Source organism: Notolepis coatsorum (assembly GCF_963971535.1).
Source record: "Notolepis coatsorum genome assembly, chromosome: 16".
NCBI classification, from domain to species: domain Eukaryota; kingdom Metazoa; phylum Chordata; class Actinopteri; order Aulopiformes; family Paralepididae; genus Notolepis; species Notolepis coatsorum.
This window is the reverse complement of record NC_140180.1, coordinates 94,662,580-94,685,814: the sequence shown is the minus strand read 5'-3', so window position 1 is coordinate 94,685,814 and position 23,235 is coordinate 94,662,580.

The following is a 23,235-nucleotide window of genomic DNA, read 5'->3' as shown; positions in this document are numbered from 1 at the left end:
GCTTCGGACACGTCCATTAATCAACCCATTCAGGTCATGTACGTGACTCAAGAGAATGAGCAATGTGAATTCTGTTTAAGGGTAGATTTCTCCTCGCTAAGGAAATAAAGTAATCTGTTCTGTTGAAAAGAACCGCTCCTTGATCTCTCGTGTCTGATGAGTTACTCAGAGTTGGATTATAAACCCAAAAAGGGTTGAGGACTCCGGTTTTAAAACAGCTCAGTGTCACGGCTACTCTTCGCTGATGAAGGCTAAGGCCAAAACGTGTGTCAAATGTTTTTTTTTGTTTTTTTTTTTTTTATCCCTTTCAGCAAAGAAGCCAATGGATTAAAGGCTTTTTAACTCTCACCATCAAGTGTGTGTCTTGGATCTGACTGCTATAAGAACGTCTCTCCAATGTGCTTTTCTTTAATATGTTGAACCCTTTTTTAAGAGAGCTGATGATAGGCCATTCAACTTTGGAAGCAAAGAAAAACATAATTTGGTACTAATATAGGCCTAGTTATAAATACCTATTTTTCGGCCAGAAACTGAGGAGGAAGGAAGGTTGAATGATGGCGGAGGGGAATGTGGGGGATTTCTGGGGATCAGGGTAGTTATTCTGGTTCAGAACTGACTAACATTACAACGGAATGTGACTCGTTAATCACGGGTATATGGCTCCACAAAATCAGCCTCTCGCTCATCGTCTCTATGGAGCAGAGCTGCAGTCTCAATGCCTGATGACATCACAGGTTGAAGTCTCAGCCAGAGAGCTGATTTTGGGTGCACACTTAAGCATTACGTCACGCGACGGAGTGTGTTGTACGAATTAGATCACGCCTAGGGGTGGTTGTTAGGCCCGAGGCGCAGCCGAGCGTCGTTAGACCCCCCTAGGCGTGATCTGATTCGTATAACACACGACTTCAAGCGATGTAATGCGTTTATACAATGGCCGAATTCACCCAACCTTAGTGCTATACAATAAACACACAGTAATTGAAGCATAATGGAGATTTATTCACAAAACCATCCACAGAAAAAGTAGGTAAAAAAATAATAATAATTGCCTCCGTGTCTAGAAGCAGAGGGTGCTACAAAGCATGCCATCTAACAACAAACTTCATATGAATCCCGCGATTTATTATTGTTTTGACAATGGGTCATGACAAACCAATTACATAATCCAACATGTGTAAACAATTAACATATTCCAGTTGACTGTATATATTTTTTTAATTATTCGTTACGAATATATCCATACTTCCATTGTGTCCGGGACATCCAGTGAAATCGCTTCGTGTGACAGTGTCCTTTTGAAGCAGAGGGAGGTGCAGAGGGGGGTGCTACAAAGCATGCCATCTAACAACAACCACCCGAGACAGAGAGCACTCAGCCAGTGGCCACTCCCCTCAGATGCAAAGTTCTGTCGTTTTTCACACAGCGAGGAAAATAATACAGTCGGGCAATCTAACAAGAATTTACGTATTTACAAGTGTGTCAGTGTAATGGTGAAGTCAAGTGCTTTGAGCAGGATACACGTATAACTTATATTATATATATGTTACAGTATATAAAAAGACCGTTTTACTTTTGTGCAGTAACTGAAGCTGCCACCCCCCCCTTCCAACGTGCCTGATTGTTATGCATTTTACTCTGCCAATTGGCAACCCAATAAAAACGGGTCCGCAACCCATTTTGGGTGGCGACCCTAAGTTTGGGAAACGCTTAATAGTAGATCCAAGTCTGACAAAATAAATAAATAATTGACGGCAATTTTAATTAAAATTTTTAACTCCGCGATTTTTATTTTGTTTCACAATGGGTCATGGCAAACCAATTACATAATCCAACATATCTGTAACGAACTAACATATTCCAGTTGACTGTATCTTTTTTTGAGGATTCGTTCAAAGGCTATTCATACAGTACTTCCATTTGTCTATCTATGGCGGACTCATTCAGAAAAAGTTATTCGGTTGTGGGAGGGATCTGGGGTCACGTGGAGTGTGTTATACGAAATAACAACGGCTAACTTGACTGTTTCAGCCAATCAGAATCAAGATATTTGCATGCCATTGTATAATGACTAGTAGGCCTGTCCCCGACTAAGGATTTGTATAGTCGACTTTGATTGGCCAAAAAATTATATATATATATGCTTCTAGGCCTCTTTGCTTTTGGAAAGAATGAAAAAGAATATATATATATATTATACTTTTTTTCTTCTTTTTTTTTTCATTCGACTAAGAGGTTGGCAGTCGACTACGTCTCCTTTCAATCAATTAGTCGACTAGTCGAGGTCAGCCCTACTGACTAGGGGTGTATTCGTCCTGCAACTTCACAATACTGAAAACGACAGTTGTGTCGGAGGGGAGTGGCTAAGTACTACAGTTGGGTCGGAGGGGAGTGGCTAAGTACTACAGTTGGGTCGGAGGGGAGTGGCTAAGTACAGTGGTGTCGGAGGGGAGTGCCTAAGTACTTTCGGTCTCAAGTGTCGGAGACGGAGATGTGCAGAAATAACAGCTGGCACCAAAATCCTTTCAGAGACAACGGACCCAGTACTTTGAAAATATGCTGAGAAACATCTTCTCTATGTCAAAATTGTGTATCTCTCTGTCGCATAAAGGCTGGCTGCATGGCAATGTGCATAGAATAAGGCATAATATCTACTCCAGTGCGCTCTTCGCAAGTCAGACAGACTTGCACTGCTCGTGCATAACGGAGTTTAGAGAGAGGCCGTGTGGAGAGAGCTATGATTGAGGGGCCTTTTGTGTGTGTGTGTGGGGGGGGGGGGGGGGGGGGGGGGGGGGCAATTGACCTGTCTCAAACCCTGCCCCTTTTCTTGATCCTCCAATCACAACTGTCGCTTACCTCGGACAAACTTGGTTTGTCCGAGGTAAGCGACAGTTGTGATTGGAGGATCAAGAAAAGAGGGCAGGGTTTGAGACAGGTCCATTGCAGGGAGATATTGGTTCAAGTTTCAAGTTTTGTTTTATTTGTCACGTATAAAGTACATGTACATTAGAGTGAAATGCTTGGTTCTATATGAGCCCTCTGAGAACGTGCTTTATACAGTAAGAAAAAGTTAAAAGAATAACGTCCAAACACTATACAAAACACTATATAAAATATACAATATACAGACTAAAGTACAACCTAAAGTGCAAAATGCAAACAAATGAGGTACAAAATGCTAAACCTTTTCAAATACTAAATGCTAAAATGAGGTATGGATGTAGCCAACCAACCCACCCACCCTGATACAAACACAGCAATACTATGATTATTTTAACGGTTATGGTTAAGATTGAAAGTTATGGTTATGTTTAAAGTCAGGGTTAGGGTTAAGGTTATGGTTGAGGTTAAGGTTAAAAAAAAAATATATATCACTACTTACTATGGCTATAACATAGCATACAATATGTACCTTTTTCCTGTGGTCAATAAGTACTGTATTTAATTTGTAATTTAATTCGCATTTCTCTATGGCTGCACAACATGTTATGGTATTTCCAACACTATTTAGTCTGCCATGGAGTTAGTGATTCCATGGTATTACCATCTATATCATGGTTTAAATTAGATTATACCATGTTGATATATTGGTCAATTATTTATGCAATTGCCGGTACCATGGCAAAACTAAAATGACCATCAAACTACCGTGATACTCTTTCAACCCTTTTGCTCATTTGTTTCCAAAGGAAGTTATTGAAAAATGACTGGCACATGTGAGCTTGTACACCTGAACGGGTTAATAAGTCACTAGTCTCACCAGGCGGCTCAAAGAGAATGAGGGCTGTAACAACACCAGAATCACGGAGGCATATAAAATGCCACCCTGTGACACAGTACCAACGAGTGTCTATATATCAGACACTGGATTTACAAGATGTCCTTGAGGGCCGTCAGTAAACCAGATTGCCGCTACTCATTACAAACACGGACACATTAAAACTTTAATGATAACTAAATATGAGTTTACAAGGCAGGTAGCTCACTCTACAGATTGTCCTTTAAGTAGATAACAAAAGACATGAGTATTAACACTTTGGCGACCACAGTCTTGCGCCGATTTATAGGCCAGAGGACAGAGGTTTGTTTACAAACCGATGTACATTCTAAGAGCTATATATATAATTTATAGTATTGCTATATGTCCATTCTCATTGTCACTTGAGTGCATAAACCGTGCCTTCATAATGGCTTAAAGAAAATAAAAATCCATGGGTTGGTTGTCATTTTATAGCGTTGTGAATATAAGGTTTATCGCACTTTTCGTCTCGTTTTTTTTCCGGGGAGCTAGATAATAGGCTAAACGTTGGCGCCGTTATATCAAATGCCATTTCTGCTGTATATATACAAATGAAATAAAACAAACTGCGTAGCATCCGGACTATTACAGAGCATCTATGGATGAAATGGGTGCGGCGGGGGAACGCCGATTAGTATTATTGATTAGCAATACAGTGTGCGTTCAGGTAGCCAATGTCAGTGATCGATCACGTTAGGTTTTAAAACAATGTCCAATCCAGCTGTAATTTGGGGGAATAGTATCCTACCGTCAGGCCATGTGATTGCCGGCAGCATTTCGTCATTAGTCATCGGAATCTGGTAGATCGATATGTCCATTGGCTGAAATATGCGATCGGTAACGTGATCAAAGATGGAGGGTGTTCGTTTGGAACCGAGGCTCATATGAAACGCCCACATACAGTGAAAAGATTTTTTTTTTCAAATGCCCTCAATGATACTGCAGTGGAGCCAGGCCCGGACTGGCCATCGGGAGCCAGTGGCCTGGCCTGCACAGATAAAAAAAAAAAAAAAATTATATAAAAAATATTATATATTATTTTTATTATATATATTTTTTTTGCCAGGCCATTGTTTCTAGTTGTGGCGGCGGTGCGGCGCGATAGTTTTTAGATAACCAGGTGGGTGGGGAACAACCAGGACTCTCTCTCCCTCACGCGGACACACACACACACACAATGGAGCCGTGCTGTTGCTTGTGATTGGTGGAGGCGGGACCAGGCGATACAACTGATTGACAGTGGAGGCGGCGGATGGAATGGCAGATGGCACACTCCCAAAAGGAGTTGTTAAATCTGACATTACAAAAAACAATATGTGGTGGTTATGATTGGGGCTGAAGTTGAATAAACAATTTATGAAAGAGAGAGTCAAAATAATTCCAAGATAATTTAAAGATTACACACCTTTGCCACATTGGCTACAAATATAATCACTGCAAAGTTATCAAAAAAATAAGAATCTGATCAGACACAAGGGTTAAGTTGTTGTTCCCTTTCTAATTTCCTCCAAAACATCTAGTCTAGTTAATGTGATAAATTTTATTTGACAATTGATGCTTTTTGTTGGAAATTTCAGTCAGTGAGCTCATACTTTGAGCTAATTTTATAGTTAAAATGATTGAGACAACGCAATCTTCTGTTTTCGTTGTGCATGCATGCGTGTGCTCACCACACGTGATACATGTGTCACTATTCTGGCAGAGGTTACTGTTATTATAGTATTGTAATGAAAGGTCTGTTATTTAATGTTTGTGTAAAGGGCTATTTTAACTGTTGATGGGTAGTGCATCAGTAAAGTGAATAAGGTATTGTGCTCTTGTTTTAATAGGTGGAGAGAGTGGTTAACTGTATTATAATAGTAAATAAAAAAATATGTTGTGCTCTTGCTTTTTTATTTTTGAAGGTGGAGAGAGTACCATTGCTAGTGCCACAACAGTTTTATTTGAGGTTCATAACAGTACATTGTACTAAGCAATTGTTGGCTCATTAGTTTGTGATTCACATGCACTAAAATTCACCAGAATGCAGGAAATTAAGTCTTTGTAACAAAAAGTTTCCGGGTGGGGGACCCCCAGACCCCCCCGCTTAAAAAGTGGCCTGATTGGGGCTATATTTCGCGCTATATCTCCCGGTATGAATTATTTCCCCAGTCCGGCCCTGAGTGGAGCGATGGCGCCCCTAAGCGGATCTGGCCGGTATTGCATGTTTCGAAAATCAAATATGTGGGTAGGTCATGCATGTCGATCGCAAACGTTAATAGCGTTATAAATATGGAATAAAACAATAACAACTCGCCACGAGTTAACTCGTGGCTCTGGTCCTCAACGGGTGGAATCGAATCACGAGTTAACTCGTGGACGGTCCACATAGTGTTAAAGGGGAACTATCTTATAAATGGCCTTTTTCAGTGTTTAGCATTGTTTCCTAGCTATGTGGACTTATATTAATAGGATCTATGTCTCTAATTCTCATAATGGCGCATTCTTCCAATTCTCCTCTCACAATATTCACCCTCACTGAACTGAGTCATCTGAAATTTGCATATCTGTGATGTCAGAGATTTTTCAGCTGCATAATAATGTGGCAGTTGGTGTGGCAGTTGGCACCAGGCCACACAGTGGTTAAGATCTTGAGGTAGAAAAATGCTGTTTTTGAGTACTTGATTAGAAATACAAAACAGAAACCTTACAGAGGTGTTCCATAGACTCACATGAATTGTGTAAAAGTGCCCAAATAGTGAAAGAAATAGTAAAATAGTTCCCCTTTAACACTTTGATTGCCCATAACGAGATTTCTCTGGTTATCAGCCCGCGGGTTGAATGCCCATCACGAGAATATTCCTTTTTTTTTTATTAGCGATCTGAATTCATATTTCATCAACCGAGTCTACCGTTGGTAAGCCTGCCCCACCAGGCGCTCAGATGTGAAAAAGCGCCCCCTATCGTCTCCCAGATGGTAATGCACCCTTTTGGATTGGACTCAATGAAAATTTATGAGAAAAAATATCCGGAATCCACATTTTACTTCTCACGCATGTAACCGGAGCCGATCAGATTCATTCTGGACCCTCAGGACAGCGTGTAATATGTCTTTACAGTACGTAGCATTGGATCAATAAAAAAGGATCGATTTTCAGAATGGCGATCAGGAATTGGAATAATCCATTTGGATACCATCTGATCTCAGGTAAGGAATCTATTTTACCAGTCTTAGGATAATCAGACCTTTTTTCACGGAGATATAAGCTTTCCCCCTATATGTGATATGGCTGTTTTGACTGTGCGAGTGATCAGGAAATAAGATAATCGATTTACAGCTTACGGCACCAGCGTGCATATGTACACATATACTATCGATAATGTAGCGTTTATTTGAAAACGATTCATAAATAGGCCGAAAAATGACGACGTTCTAGACAGGGGCGTACCTTCCTACAGGCGATATAGGCGGTCGCCTAGAGCGCCACCCAGAGGGGGGCGCCAAAAAAATAAATAAAAATTATTTAATCTTTTTTAATAATTTTTTTTCTGTGCAGTTTTGGCGCCCCCCTCTATATCTGCAACCATTATTTTTACATAAAAAAAATTCTAACATAAGGGAAAATGAGCCAAAAATCTAAAACGTCGGTCTGAGCCTCAGCTTTAGGTGTTCACAGTGAGAACATGCTAGAGCGCTGTGCATTGATGGGTATCGGTCAAGTGTTTATAGAATTGAGCGTTGAGGAAAGAAAGACTAACGTTAGAGAACTATGAAGAGGCAAAAGCCATCCGGCCATCCAGTTTAAAAAGAGAAGAAAAGAAGAAGACGAGAAATGTGCCAAGGTGAAAGGTATGCAATTTTGTACAACTTCCAAGACCTGCCACACCAAGAGCTGATGAAGCAAGCAGAGGCACTTGTACACACCTTAAACCATGGAGGGCAATCTGATTTGGATGGGAAGGAGCTGGCTCAGGAGTTGGACAATTTGATGTGATTGATGACTTTGCAGCGAGGAAGGCCAGAAGGATTGCACTGTAAATGGAAACCAGTAGAAGCTACAGACTAACCTTGAAGTGTGATGATAGGGAGTGGAATGTAAATAGTTCTTTAGACAAAGTGAATTTGTAATTTTTTTTTATTTGTTTGTTTATTTAGCATATTATAATTTGATTATATATGTGTAACATATTTTACAATACATAATTTTCTTTTAAAGCAAATTTGCACGTTATTTTATTGTTTTTGTTGTTGTTGTTATTATTATTATTATTATTATTATTATTATTATTATTATTATTATTATTATTATTATTATTATTATTATTATTATTATTATTATTATTATTATTATTATTATTATTATTATTAGTGTGGGTGACCTGGCGAAGCCAGGTTGCCACCCACACTATACATATCCATACTCTTTTTATTTATTCTTTATTCCACCGATTTTGCAAACACTTTGCAACACGTAAGCGTTCGCGCCCCATACACGTGAAAGGTATCAAAACGAGCGGCTTGCCTATGGCAACACCGGTCTCCGAACTCGTAAAGTTTCACCGCACCGTCTGGCTACGAATCGACTTTAAACGGTAAAATTTCAGAAATGCATGCAATTTAGAGTGCGAGATCCACCGATTTTCCAAACAACACTCGTGCCAGAGCGTTCGCGCCCCATACACGTGAAAGGTATCAAAACGACCGGCTTGCTCCAACTCGATGTGCTATTCGAACTCGTAAAATTTCACCGCACCGTCTGGCTACGAATCGACTTTAAACGGTAAAATTTCGGAAATACAGTGCAATTTAGAGTTTCAAACACTTTGCAACAGGTAAGCGTTCGCGCACCATACACGTGAAAGGTATCAAAACGAGCGGCTTGCCTATGGCAACTGCGGTCTTCGAACCCGTAAAAGTTTCACCGCACCGTCTGGCTACGAATCGACTTTAAACGGTAAAATTTCGGTCCCATTGGGAATGCATTGCATTTTAGAGTGTAGCAGCTGAAATAATCTTTTTCCCCCTACCTTGGGTGAATTGCGAGTGTGATCTCAATTTTGGACGTAGAAATAAAACAAACACGTCAAAACGATGACACGGCTGTCATCCCGCTCACAAAAGAAAAATAAATGGAATTGGACATTTCTATCTCAACTGACGACCATTTGTTTGAAGGTTCTCCTCCCCATTGACCGCCATGCAATCGCCCTCTAGAAATCAATTTTTTTTTAGCCTTCTGTTCCGATCGCCGAAGGAGTGCCACAATATCGCACGAATGCCACAATCTCGCGCACAACCCTTCGCCTACTCGTTGTAGTGCTCTTGTGCGAGTCACAACGCTTCATCTCTTATAGTTTTCTTTTAATCAACGTGACAATGCAGTCATGTAAAGAAATTTCAGAATATGCAAGTCATTGTGCTCATGGCTGATTGGTTCAGGCTTAACAGCTGTGAGGCTCAGGGCTCATGGCTGAGCTGACCTGCCAATGACATCATCCACTTAACCCATCATTGGCCATCACTGTGTTGCACTACTGAATTGCTGGACAGCGCCCTCTGTCTTGTGGGTTGTGTCATTGTACTCAGTAGGGATATCCTCTTTCATTTTTCATTGGTCCATGTTGACCACCTTTCATTGGTCCATGTTGACCACTCCCCCGATCCTTAGACCACGCCCCCTTAGGCCACACCCCCTCAGTGTATCTCTTGAACCGTTTGTCGTAGAGACTTGCGGATTGTGCCATTGGTCGATGTTGACCACCTTTCATTGGTCGATGTTGACCACTCCCCCTGTTGACCACCTTTCATTGGTCGATGTTGACCACTCCCCCGATCCTTAGACCACGCCCCCTTAGGCCACACCCCCTCAGTGTATCTCTTGAACCGTTTGTCGTAGAGACTTGCGGATTGTGCCATTGGTCGATGTTGACCACCTTTCATTGGTCGATGTTGACCACTCCCCCTGTTGACCACCTTTCATTGGTCGATGTTGACCACTCCCCCGATCCTTAGACCACGCCCCCTTAGGCCACACCCCCTCAGTGTATCTCTTGAACCGTTTGTCGTAGAGACTTGCGGATTGTGCCATTGGTCGATGTTGACCACCTTTCATTGGTCGATGTTGACCACTCCCCCGATCCTTAGACCACGCCCCCTTAGGCCACACCCCCTCAGTGTATCTCTTGAACCGTTTGTCGTAGAGACTTGCGGATTGTGCCATTGTACTCGGTGTAATAGTGTAATAGTGTGTAATAGTGTAATAGTGTAATAGTGTGTAATAGTGTAATAGTGTAATAGTGTGTAATAGTGTAATAGTGTAATAGTGTGTAATAGTGTAATAGTGTGTAATAGTGTAATAGTGTAATAGTGTGTAATAGTGTAATATTGTGTAATAGTGTAATAGTGTGTAATAGTGTAATAGTGTGTAATAGTGTAATAGTGTGTAATAGTGTAATAATAGTGTAATAGTGTGTAATAGTGTAATAGTGTGTAATAGTGTGTAATAGTGTAATAGTGTGTAATAGTGTAATAGTGTGTAATAGTGTAATAGTGTAATAGTGTGTAATAGTGTAATAGTGTAATAGTGTGTAATAGTGTAATAGTGTAATAGTGTGTAATAGTGTAATAGCGTAATAGTGTGTAATAGTGTGTAATAGTGTAATAGTGTAATAGTGTGTAATAGTGTAATAGTGTGTAATAGTGTATAATAGTGTAATAGTGAGTAATAGTGTAATAGTGTGTAATAGTGTAATAGTGTAATAGTGTGTAATAGTGTAATAGTGTAATAGTGTGTAATAGTGTAATAGTGTGTAATAGTGTGTAATAGTGTAATAGTGTAATAGTGTAATAGTGTAATAGTGTGTAATAGTGTATAATAGTGTAATAGTGAGTAATAGTGTAATAGTGTGTAATAGTGTAATAGTGTAATAGTGTGTAATAGTGTAATAGTGTGTAATAGTGTAATAGTGTGTAATAGTGTGTAATAGTGTAATAGTGTAATAGTGTGTAATAGTGTAATAGTGTGTAATAGTGTAATAGTGTAATAGTGTGTAATAGTGTAATAGTGTGTAATAGTGTGTAATAGTGTAATAGTGTGTAATAGTGTAATAGTGTAATAGTGTGTAATAGTGTAATAGTGTGTAATAGTGTAATAGTGTGTAATAGTGTAATAGTGTAATAGTGTGTAATAGTGTAATAGTGTGTAATAGTGTAATAGTGTGTAATAGTGTAATAGTGTGTAATAGTGTAATAGTGTAATAGTGTAATAGTGTGTAATAGTGTGTAATAGTGTAATAGTGTAATAGTGTGTAATAGTGTAATAGTGTGTAATAGTGTGTAATAGTGTAATAGTGTAATAGTGTGTAATAGTGTAATAGTGTGTAATAGTGTGTAATTGTGTAATAGTGTGTAATAGTGTAATAGTGTGTAATAGTGTGTAATAGTGTAATAGTGTGTAATAGTGTAATAGTGTAATAGTGTGTAATAGTGTGTAATAGTGTAATAGTGTGTAATAGTGTGTAATAGTGTAATAGTGTGTAATAGTGTAATAGTGTAATAGTGTGTAATAGTGTAATAGTGTAATAGTGTGTAATAGTGTAATAGTGTAATAGTGTAATAGTGTGTAATAGTGTAATAGTGTGTAATAGTGTAATAGTGTAATAGTGTAATAGTGTGTAATAGTGTAATAGTGTGTAATCGTGTAATAGTGTAATAGTGTGTAATAGTGTAATAGTGTAATAGTGTGTAATAGTGTAATAGTGTGTAATAGTGTGTAATAGTGTAATAGTGTGTAATAGTGTGTAATAGTGTAATAGTGTGTAATAGTGTAATAGTGTAATAGTGTGTAATAGTGTAATAGTGTGTAATAGTGTAATAGTGTGTAATAGTGTGTAATAGTGTAATAGTGTGTAATAGTGTAATAGTGTAATAGTGTGTAATAGTGTAATAGTGTAATAGTGTGTAATAGTGTAATAGTGTGTAATAGTGTGTAATAGTGTAATAGTGTGTAATAGTGTGTAATAGTGTGTAATAGTGTAATAGTGTAATAGTGTGTAATAGTGTAATAGTGTGTAATAGTGTAATAGTGTAATAGTGTGTAATAGTGTAATAGTGTAATAGTGTAATAGTGTGTAATAGTGTGTAATAGTGTGTAATAGTGTGTAATAGTGTAATATTGTGTAATAGTGTAATAGTGTTGCGGGTTGTGTCATTGCACTCAGTAGGGATATCCTCTTTGATTGGTCTATGTTGACCACTCCCCCGATCCTTAGGCCGCGCCCCCTTTTTGTATCCTTTGAACCGTTTGTCATAGAGACTCGCGAGAGACCCTCTCCCCCGTTGGCCGGCGGTGCACAGGCGTCACCCACACTTTCACAATTTCCCCCGCGCGGAATTGTCTAGTTATTATTATTATTATTATTATTATTATTATTATTATTATTATTGTGTGTTAGCTAAGTTGTTTATTTGTTTTAATTCTTTAGTGTGCATTTTACATTTATTCTTAGCTCTTTTTCTTGCTTGTAAAAATTATAGGTGCAGTACTTTACTGTATAACTGTTAACCCTTTCACTGCCACACAATGGAGGGTTAACCCTTTACTATCACACAACCGACGGTCGTGAAAGGGTTAACCTTCGGTGTATTGTCGCAGTGAAAAGGGTTAAAAGGGCCGCCACTGCCCAAATCTCCGCTGATTATCCTGGAGTGCCACTAACGGAGTTTCATTATCAGCACATTTCTCTGCCAATGTGTTGTTTTTGTCTGCAAAGAAAATCTGCGCTTCTTCTCAGAGTTAACAAAGGCGAATACTCTGCCTCGAGATCAGAGGCAGAGCCCATTTCATCACGGCCAACCAGCACCGCTTCTGACAACAAACCTATCCATTGCGACTCCAGGTCACACACATGCGCAGGGTGTAGTGAGATGTGTATTGGAATACGTGTGTCGGCCTCCATTGATGAAGGGGCAAGAGTTGCGAGACATGGCAAATACACACAGCTGCCGGGGGGAAAACTCGATCTGAGTTTTTTTTGTTGCCAACTGTCACCTACCCGCGACCCCACTTTGGGTCGTGCCCGTAGTTTGAGAACCGCTGGTCTAGCGGCTTGGGGCTGCATTTTTCGGCAAAAATATAATATACCGTTCCAAATATAAATTGCTGTTCGAATGCCACCTCAGTCGACCAAATCCGTGCCTCGGTTATCGAGTTACATGACGATATGTCAGGCGAGCTTCTTTTTACGGGCCCACGTGTCAGATGACCACCCCGGACTCCAGACGCTCCAGAACTGCCAATCATCCGTGTAGGTTTCCAACGATATCCCACGTGGGGGGGGGGGGGGGGGGGGGGTGCGAATAAGGGAACTATAGGTGAAAGTAGACGAGCGAAAACAGGAAGTGAATCAGACTTCAAAATGCACAGCGGTGGATGAGGAAATGGATTTTGGAAAGCTTTTTTTCTTGGTGTCGGTTTTACTCAGACGTCTCTCAAAGACCCATTTCTGAACGTATTTTTATCAAATTTGGACCAAAGACTTCAGGCTATGGAACTGCAGTGTTTTCCAGCTCATCAAAGTGAGAAAAACACAATCCATCAAAATGACATTGACTCATATTTTCTTTTATATCTTTTTTTTGTATATTGCAACCGCCACAGAAAAAATGTTGTTCAACTCAAGGTCAGACCTCTGTTAAGGTGCTCCCATAGTCGAGCAGACTGTACACAGAGCAGACTCCGCAGAGGCTCTTTGAGCTTTCATAGTCGAGCAGATCTCAGCGGACGTCCGCGGTCTATTTCCTACATTTCTCGCACCAGTTTTACTACATTTCCCACAAAAAAAGTTTTACGCACTTGAATAACAGGTATATAGGCAGCGAGATGCAATGTACCATATAGGCTTGAGGTGGACAGCGCGTGGTGCTGAAATGAAACACGCATTGCATGAAATAAAAGCACCAGTTTTATTTAAAAATATTGGAAACGGAGATAACATTCTATGTTATCTCCGTTTCCAATATTTCGAAATAAAACTGGCAATTTTACACACTTCATTTAGAAAAGCCATTCAAACATCTCTCTTGGCACGGAGCGAGTGGTCAGAGTAAAATGCAGACCGGCGTCACATTAAATGCAGTTCGATGTCAACCAAAACGCCGAGCAGCGTTTTGTGTGACACCAAGTCAGCGGCGCGGATGTCCGCACGTCAGAAAATAGTAGCTTCGCACCTGTGGGTCTGCTGTCCGCTGAGATCAAAGCTCAAAGAGCCGCGCGGACCTCGCGGAGTCTGCTCTGTGTACAGTCTGCTCGACTATGGGAGCGCCTTTACTCTATTTCATCAGCACTAAAAGTGATTTTCCTTTTTTGCATTAGTAACTGTCTGTAGTGTGGTAGTGAAAGGGTTAACCTTATGTAGTGTGGTAGTGAAAGGGTTAATTGAGTCTGGATCTCAGAGAGAGGAAATATACAGGCATGTATTACATGTGGGTTTTTTGGCTGGAAATGTGTAAAAGAACAATCTAACAAAACAAAAACAAAAAATAACAAAAAAGCTTACACTTTGATTGCCTAAGGCTAAATTCATGATATACCATCCCTTGCCAGCTCTATTTGTCTATGGAAAAGTTCCCCTTCTTTGCAGGGCTATAACTTTTTAAATTCTATTGCTAAATTGCCATTATTAGGGCCCATTCAAGGTCCTATATGTATTGTTCATTGTGTAGCAACGTTAAACTTTTTCATTCACATATTCATAGTAAAATATGGTCTAAAGTATAAGTATGTTTTCATCTCTTTCTGCAGCTTTCTCCAGAACGTGATTTATAGCCCCAAATGCATTATATTGAAGATGAAATACAGTTTGGTAGGAATCTGTGCGAGATCAAAAATTTCAATTTGACGTACTTCTAGAAGTTTCTACGTATCATCTGATGATGACCGGATGGGCGGGGGATCGTTTATAATTCTGTGGGCAGCGTTATATCATTCATCTAGTGTGGGTGATATGATCATCAGAGCAGTTTATATCGAACACGTTCAAAAATAACGCTGAATCTTACCGTATCTTCCTCGCGCCGTTGGACGATGAGCGTGGAACTGAAATATGCCTATTATGGGATGTAGAAATACGCGATCTATTTCAAGGTTGTATAATAGTATATACGTCCAAATCATATTGTTTATCGAGTTATTGGCAACGGATCGCTATGTATTGTGTCGAGATCGAGTCCCGGGACCTATAGAGAGTGCCCGGAAGTAATATGGGTGAATAGCACATCGTCCTAGTAACTTCCTCTTTGGCGATTGCGCCGATCGGCCACCAGATGGCGCTCTTGAACCGCTAGAGGTTTGAGAGGAGCTCAGAACTGTGTGTGAAGGCTGCGGATGGAAAATATGATTCCGATCACAGATTTTTTAAATATTGATATTAAAGACGAGTTACGGCGTCCTCGGCAACTTGAGCATGGCGGGGAAGGACGCCTAAACACGTTTTCGGCACTTAAAGTGTTAACTATGCTCATAACTTTACACATATCCCAAAACAATTAAACGTATTTGGTATTTTGTTTGAGAGTTATCGAGTAGAAGTGTTGAGATGTGTGATGTCATTATTATGTGTATTATTCCAGGAAGTAATGAATACATCCGAGTCAGATTACGAAAATGAATAAATGCCTTTGCATATTCATTATGGGGACTGTTAATCACTGGCAAAGGCCTCAATATTTAACATTTTCATAATTTCCTTTTAGCCTTAATAACTCTCAAAACAAATTACTCAATAACTCTTTAATCAAATCAATTTGTACAAGAAGGTTTATCGTTTTGGGATATATGTGAGATTATAGGCATAATGGTGTGGATGACACTAAATTGAACTTTGACCGGGAAGAGTTGCACTCGACTAGGTAAATTGGGCCACGCATTTTGGTCCATTGTCATGTTCCATCCAATATTCTCAATGATGAAGGCCAAGGGCAAAACACATCACAGCTCATAATGTGTTGTTGTTTTTTTAGTTTCTATTTAATATTCAGTGAAGAGGCTCAGTGATTAAAAGCCTTTTTAATGATTCCTCAACTCTGCTTGGAGCAACTTTCTCATCTAAAGGAACTGCGTCTTCAAATTGTGTTTTGTTTTCAACTCAAAATGTGGTACACCATTGAAGTTTTCATTACAAGTAACTATAATTGATTCAGAGGCCAATAAGCGACTTACTGCAGTGTTATTTCTGTGTTATTTTCATATTGATCTCCCAGGTTTCCTGGCTGATGAAGGCTAAGACATGTCTAATGTGTTTATTTGATGCAATCAGTGGTGCAGTGCTGGTATAACGCGGCATAACGGCGTTTTACCTCGGTCACTGAGGCTGAAGTACGCGCAATCGCGCACGGATATGTTCCCGCGTGTACGCGCAGTCACGCACACAAAAACGTTACACGCTACTTTCGGGAGAAAGAGTCTAGACTAGAAGATCTGCGAGGAGAAAAAAAAACTCCCCGTAAAAAACCCACTATGATTGGTTGGTTTGTTTAGATATGAGTGACGACTCACGATTGGGTATGGTAGGCCAAAACTTTACGGGTAGGCCAATCAGAGGCAGGATAGGGCGGGACTCCAGGCCGCAAACCAGGAAGTGAAAATCGAAACGCAGACCACTGAATGAGAATGAATGGATCATGCAATTTACAATAACAGAACCAGTCAGGATTTGATGTTTCCACTGATGGCATTGATGAAGATGATGTCAACAACAATAACAACACTGCATCTCCATGGCCCTACCTGGACACGTTTATGAGTTTGACTAAAAAAACGCCTTGTGTTTAGGTGTTTATTGTGTCAACCAAAAACGAAGCTGCTCTCGACGTCCCACACGTCCAATACTAACTTGAGAACACATATTCAGGTGAGCTGATGAAAACCCTTACTGTCTTTACATAAACATTGTCAACTGTTCTCAAACAGCACACAAGTCAGTGCACTTTTTATCAACAGCTTTAACTAACAGTCTGAGATAGGCTAGCTGCTATGAACAATATTATTGATTGATTGATTGAAAAGTGTATTAACAGATTGCAGAATGGGTACAGTACAGTACAGCTCAATGCATACAATTGTTAAGGGGATGCAGACCAGAGAAAGACTTTCGTCTTGTTTACATCAGGGTCCCCCATTTTCAATTCATCATAACATATATATGACATACATGACATACAGATAGACAGTACTGCTACATCTATACATTTATGAGATATCAGATTTGCAAATACAGTACTGTTTGTGATACAAAAAGTGTCCAGAAAAAGAGTAGAAACTGTACATTGGAGGAGGTTGGGTGGGTGGGGGGCTGTACATTGGGGGGGGGGCACACTGTACATTGGAATACTGACAAAGCCATACTTGGTCATTTATTGTACAACTGGGTTTTGAGTGTTTTTGAATAGTGATTCACATTCCTTTACAGCTTTGGGTAGGGCGTTTCACATTGAATCCCTGCCCCTCATCAGGTTTGGTGTGAACGATGGGCTGTGTCTGTCATTGCCATGGAATGTTAACTTGCATCCCATCCATAGAGGCAATTAGTGTCATTGTCTTTCATACGCTGGGATAATGTGTTTTGATGTTCTCTGCACAGTAGAGAACTTGCTCTTAATATGCTGGTTAAATCTAGTTTAAGTTGATTCAATTAAAGAAATTGTATCAATACATTTAAAACATTGTTTGTTTTTCAACCATATCTGTTGACAATATAGGCAACATCCTGCTACCTTTTTCAGCTTCTCTATTTCAAGGCAAAAAAAAAAAAAAAAAAATCTGTGCCAAAAAAAACTGTGCATGCGCACGTGCACATGCGCGCGCACGCGCGTGGAGCGTTTGACCTACTGTCAATTTGCCACTGCACCACTGGATGCAATGATCAAGGCCAGTGAAGACAGGCCTTTGGAATGTTCCTCTTCATCAGGGCTATAGGACCTAGAGCCAGGGTGCAAACCATAGGGGAGCTGGGGGAGCCATGGCTCCCCTATATGAGACATCAGCCCCCCTGAAAACATGATTTGTGAATTTTTGGGGGGGCTCTAAAATACTGACAATAAATACTATTTTTGCCATGCATTTCTAATTTTTCTATAATTTTCTGTATCGTCATCATCGTGTATAATAATAAAATTAGGCTATTTTGATGTATGATTAATGATTTGCGCACTAATTAACAGTAATAGACATTAGCATACATCTATGGGGTTGCGGCACTGCAGATATACCCTACTCATAATAGATGGAAACATGCATGCGTTTACCATTCGGAGCGTGGCGGCGCTGCAGCCTGCAGGCACAAATAAAACTTCACCCGCCGTTTAAAATAAATAAATACAGGTATTCAGGATAATGTCGAAAGTTAAACGAAATATCAAAGAAGTAAGCCTTCTTACCAATTTTGGTTTTACAAAGAAGGCAAAGCAGCCTGCTGTGGGGACTACTTCTGTGACATGCAGATTTTGAGAATTGGGCAGATCTTCACCATCAGGTGGGTGGCGATAATGTTGCATTTGCCTACTATAATAATGTTAGACTCGATGTGTTTGGTTGTGGACTTGTTGTTCGGTATTGGTTCATCCGTGTGTTTATGTGTAAATAGGACTGTTGTGTGTGAATTTTTGTGTTGGATCAGAGGGGTTAATCTGAGCATGTGTATATCAATATGTGCGTCTTCATCATGCATGCAGACACCTGTGTGGTGTGGACTATGTGTGGTTCTGTAACGTTACTCATACCTATAGCCTATGTCAGCAAGCGTCACAGTAAAGTCCTCCCTGTGAGGCACGCGCAGCGTGGTAGTGTCTCTGGTAGTTCATGTCTCTGGCTGCTGCCCCCCCCCCCCCCCCCCCCGAAAGAAAAATAATTAGTTCCCCGAAGACCATGGTATGGTTAGCACACTGCCTGGAGCCTCATTTTCATCAACAGTTCTTACACACAAATTAATAGAATAGAATATACGTACTTTATTGATCCCGAGGGAAATTCAGCACCACAGATCTCTCACAATGTACATTTAGTCAAAAGTCAAAGATTAGAATAGGAATAAGAATAAGAATACAATTAAAATTAAAATACACATAACCTTTGTTGGCTGTACAAAGGAATCCAGGAAAAATTTCTGATCAAAGCTATTTTGATCAAATGGTCTGGGGTAATAGACTCCACCATAAATGTTCCTTCATAGCTAAATTATGCTGTCAGATTCAAACTGTATTTAGTGAAGAAATTATAATTGTGTATTTGACTCTCTGTTAGAGATCTATGATGTCCGCTAGCACATAGCAGAGCTCTGCAAACACTTTCATTATTTTCAATTAACAACTTCAATGATCACAGGCCTTTTTTTAAACTTCACTTTTCAGCTGCGGCCAGGATCTACATGGCTGCGTGAGGTTCTTGTCCTGATGTCTACATTGCTGCGTGCTGTTCTTAATAATAATAATAATAATAATAATAATAATAATAATAATAATAATAATAATAATAATAATAATAATAATAATAATAATAATAATAATAATAATAATAATAATAATTATTATTATTATTATTATTATTATAATAATAATAATAATAATAATAATAATAATAATAATAATAATAATAATAATAATAATAATAATAAATTGTATTTGTAGTGCACTTTTCGTTCACTAGGATCCCAAAGTGCTACAAGGTTAAAACATAGTTAAAACAATTCTAAAATTATTAATAATAATAAAATAAAAGACAGAATAAACATTTTATAAAAATAGAACATAATTAAAAACATAGTATAAACAGAAAATTAAAGACAACAGCACAAGAACAAAAAATAAATAAATAAATAAAAAATAGCAATCAAAGGCCTTTTTGAACAGGTAGGTTTTCAGGCCTGCTTTAAAAGAGTCCAGGCTCTGTGGTGCCCTCCGCTGGATGGGGAGGCTTTTCCACAGGCGTGGTGCAGCCGAGCAGAAGGCTCGGTCACCCATGGTGCAGAGCCGGGTACTGGGGACCTGAAGGAGCAGGCTACCTGCAGATCTGAGGGTGCGGGTAGAGGATTGTGGAGTGGTGAGTTCCTGTAGGTAGAGGGGTGCGTGTCCGTTTATGCAGTTATGGGTGAGCAGCAGGATTTTGTAGTTGATCCGGGATGAGACGGGGAGCCAATGTAGTGAGTGGAGGATGGGGGTTATGTGCTCGTGTTTACGGACTCTCATCAGGATCTTGTCCTGTTGTCTACATTCCTGTGTGATGTTCTTGATCTGATGTCCACATTCCTGTGTGATGTTCTTGATCTGATGTCCACATTCCTGTGTGATGTTCTTGTTCTGATGTCCACATTCCTGTGTGATGTTCTTGTTCGATGTCTTTTTTTATAATACAAAATTACAAAAAAAAGTTAGAGAATAGGACAGTATGCCAACACATGGATAGAGTAGCACAAAGTACAATATAGCACACAGTTAGGTTGTGGGAAAATCTGTGTTTATTGAAGGCTAGGGAGTAAAAGTGAGTTTTTAGTCGGGACTTAAATGTCTCCAGCGAGGGGGCAGTTCTGTTCTCCAGGGGTAGCTGGTTCCATAGCTAATCTAAGTGTGTGCGCATCAAGATGTAAAATGTGAAAGCCTCACACATAGGAGCCAAATCCTATGATGATAAATTGTATCTGTATTGCCCCATTAGACATATAGTTTATTATGGTATTTGTGCTTTGTGTTTATTAATATATGTCATAATGAATTCCAAGATGGAGACTTACCTGGTCAACTCCCCTTTTTTTCCACTTTCCCCCTAACGACTCCTATAACATGGCAGGTAGTTTAGAGTTCAGGTAGGCCCAGGTAGAGCGGTACCATATAGTTTTTGATCGCACTTAATTCGCACTTGATTGACAGCTTACGTTCATTTACAAATCCCTTTTGTTTGTTTTATAGTGGTAGGCAGCTATTGGGGCTGTTGTGATTCGCTTTCCAATAAATCCTGTTTATTTTGACAAAGTACATCGGATCCTCGTCATCTTTTCTTTTGGACTGCAATTCGGAGCGTGTCGGACTAACAACCCATTACCTGGAGCCTCAAGGCAATTTTGGTTTGTAGGATTGCCTTTACACTAAAAAGTTTAAAAAAAATTTTTTTTAAGGGATAGACCAGGGGTCTCAAACTCATTCCATCGTGGGCCAAGTTTTCATTTGAACTATACAGTACATTGCACCAGGTGAGTTAGTTGAAGAGGTGAGCCAATTAGTGAAATCATCAGCTGGTGTTTAGGCAAGGCTGGAAGGAAACCAAGCATACACTCTGCCCACAATGGAATGTGTTCTGCGATAGACAATGCTGAAATGAAAGAACAGAGGACACTTTTTTTGCATTAAAATGATTTAATGCACTTCTCCATTGAAGGTAAACTAACATGGACGGCATTCACATCACAGCATGAATAATACCACAATATTAAAGACAGAATACTGTAGTATCCTGAATAATATGACAATATTAAAAACAGAATGGTGTATCCTGAATAATATCACAATATTAACCACAGCATACTGGAGTACCCTGAATAATATCACAATATTAAAGGCAGAATACTGGACTACCCTGAATAATATTACAATATTAAAGGCAGAATACTGGACTACCCTGAATAATATCACAAGACAGAATACTGGAGTACCCTGAATAATATCACAATATTAAAGACAGAATACTGGAGTACCCTGAATAATATCACAATAGTAACCACAGCATAATGCAGATTTTGTACTCCAAGTGAATGTCATTTAAGGTACTGGCCAAAACATTGAAAGTATGGTAGCCCTTCAAAGCCCTTTCAAAGCTTTCAGTGTCGATCCAGTGAGCGGTTACCCCAATGAAACTTCTTCGTCAGGCTGTCCAGCAATCTGTTGTTGTCGCGATCCATTCACACTTCACTCATAGCAGCAGTGACTTTCTCTTTCATGGTTTGAGCAGCTTTGCTGATCTTCGAGCGGACAGTGGGCCTCGTAATGACGTTAGTGCTTGGTCGAAAACCATTTATCAGGTTTTTGAATGATGGCAACTCAACAACACTATAAGGTTGGAGTCTTGAACTATGTATTTTCTATGTAGATAGGGCCATGGATGCTCGTCTTGTCCGTCCACACCATCGCCGACCGTTTCGTCCTCTTCATCACTCATTGTGGCCATCTTCTATGGCTTGTAACTCTGACTGTCTATTCTTCTGATAACAGGTGTTTAATCATAGATCCCCACTTTCTAGTCTTGCACAAGGACCAATCAGCATGGGTATGGGCGGGTTAATTTTCCATTGATGGGGATTTGATTGGCTGTTTACCTGCGGTCGCAGGATTAATAACGTTAACATTAGTTTGGCCAGATAAACAATTCAAATATACTAATTTAAATGGTTGGACCTGCAAGATTTGTACTTTGTACTTTGTAGGTCTGCATTTTAAATGTAAGGAGTAAAAAGTATGTTTTTTTTTCTCTGAAATGTAATGGAGTAAAAGTACAAAGTATACAAACCTAATAATACTTGAGTAAAGTACAGATCCCCCAAAACAGTACTTAGTATTGTAACGAAGTACAATTATTCAAGTACTTTACACCCCTGGGTGTTAATTATGCTAATAGCAAACGCACAGCCACGTGTCTTCAATTTAAGAACAGCTGGCGATAGTGGCTTAAGAAAAAATGTGGGGGGATTAAGAACAATTTGTGAATCTGACGTTGATTTCTCATACACACTTTTCTCGAGAGATATGAAAAGTAAGAGAAATGTAGGAGAATGTTCATGCTATATTCATTATAAGTATGTCTAGGACACACTAGGACATACCAGCGTTGTATTCGAGTGACTAAATCTCGAGTCCGAGTCGAGTCTCGAGTCCCCAGTGTTCGAGTCCGAGTCCAAGTCTGAGTCACCAAAGAAGAGCCCGGGTCAAGTCATCAAGGTTGAGTCCACTCCACTCTGGCAGTCGAAAAGCTGACATACAAATAAAAAAATGTCTACATAAATGACACAGCGGTCACCGTTTCAAAGGACGTTTATTTACTTTGTGACACAATAGCCAAACAAATGCACTAGCCATCAATATCTTATGCCAAATGATTAGCGTCTATTACATTCTTTTGTTTTATAAAAAACTGTATTGATCAATTAAAAAGTCTGAGTCCTTGTCTGCACCTTCCGAGTCCGAATTCAGTTAATGCTCGAGTCCAAGTCCAAGTCTGAGTCATCAGTTCTCATGTCCAAGTCGACTTGAGTACTACAACATGGGACATACAGTGCTAAGCTGCTCATCTCAAATGGATCTTCAGTGTCCCATGCTTTCAGACAGTGCAACTCATCTAGATGTCCTACAGACGTGCTCCCCCCCTCCTCCCCCCACACAACCCCTGTATGCCTCAGAGGGTTAAAGGGGCATTTCTTCAAAATGA